Source organism: Arachis ipaensis, chromosome B02 (assembly GCF_000816755.2).
Source record: "Arachis ipaensis cultivar K30076 chromosome B02, Araip1.1, whole genome shotgun sequence".
Lineage (NCBI taxonomy): Eukaryota > Viridiplantae > Streptophyta > Magnoliopsida > Fabales > Fabaceae > Arachis > Arachis ipaensis.
This window is the reverse complement of record NC_029786.2, coordinates 4712835-4714417: the sequence shown is the minus strand read 5'-3', so window position 1 is coordinate 4714417 and position 1583 is coordinate 4712835.

Genomic DNA, 1583 nt, shown 5'->3' with positions numbered 1-1583 from the left:
AAATAATAATAATAATAATAATAATAATAATAATAATAATAATAATAATAATAATAATAATAATAATAATATAAGTTGACCAATAAAAATACTTTAACAACCTAGTGTTTTCAATGAAAACTTGATGGGAAGCCTCAAAGAACAATCATAATTCATAAATATATTAGGACCTTCTTTTTCTGGGTACAATATATTTTGACTTTTTCATCAATGTGCTCCCAACAGAAAGCTCTCCTCGTGTCTATGACTGATGCTGTAAAATTAATGATATCAAAATAAAAATAATTTATGATTCCGAAATGTTTGGTAAATAATAACTGTCACAAGAACTAACTGGGACTCATCGGTCAATAAGGTGCATTGGGTTGCTTCTTCTGTGGGGAGTTCAATTGTGGCCTTGGAGAATTTAAATGAATAAAAAAATTCAGTTCACAATAATTTTTTCGGAAATTAATTTTATTATGGAACCAATATTGGTGCTGGACGGAGTTATGGAGAAGAGGAGAGCTTTACATTGTATAGTGTCAGTTTACATGCAAATCAGACCGAGAGACTTGCCAAAGCAAAATCGGACTGTGCGAGAACTGCAGCAAAGAACTCAGAGGGTCCGTTTTGATTTAAAAAAATTAAAAAAAAAGAAAAATCTGAAAACGGAGGCTCCGTTTTCTTTTAAGGAAAAAAAAAAAGAAAAATCTGAAAACGGAGGTCCGATTTGATTTCAAATATAAAAAAAAACAAAAACTAATTGGATGGTCCGATTTGTGGTTAATAAAATTTTTAACAAAGAACTCGAATGGTCCGATTTCTCCCTGTCTCACACCTGTGTCTAACACCTATATACACCATAACCAAACACAACTCACACACTCCTTAATTATTGCAATTATATTTACTTATTAATGTACATATATATAAATAGCAACATATATCAATAAATACTTTAAATAGTAATAACAACATACAACCATTTTCATATGATTCATGTTATGTTATAGTATATATGTAGGTTCCATTTAGATTAGGGATCAGATTCCTCCATTAATCAAACATTAGAGATTGGATCATTTGGAAGCAATTTCCAAAGAATTTAAGAATACAGCCAATTTTGTCCTCTTGACCTGACCTGACCTAATAAATAATGATTCTATTCCACCATGATTATTATTAATATTTATTTTTTTAGCATAAAGCTAAGTATCTTGGTTAGAATCTTCTCAATTCTACCCTAACCATGACTATGGATTGTGTTACAAAATTGACACTTTTTTCATTCTCTCTCTCACACACACACATGCAAATAAAAGGGAAGAGAAAGAGATGAGAGAGAGTCAGAGTTGACCTAACTAGCTTTCCCATTTCTATATTGGTTGCCTTTAATTTAGGGACATAAAATATTTGGAAACTATAATAATGTTGGTGGGGCTAGTGATTTGAATGCACAGCACACCCTATTGTGTAGACCAATTCAGTTTGTGTTTTTTGGTTTCCCTATAGACCGTACAAGTTACACATATATAGGGACATTCACTTTTAGATTCGGTCACATTTTTTCCTCCTTCTTATAATAAGGTACGTGTATTTTA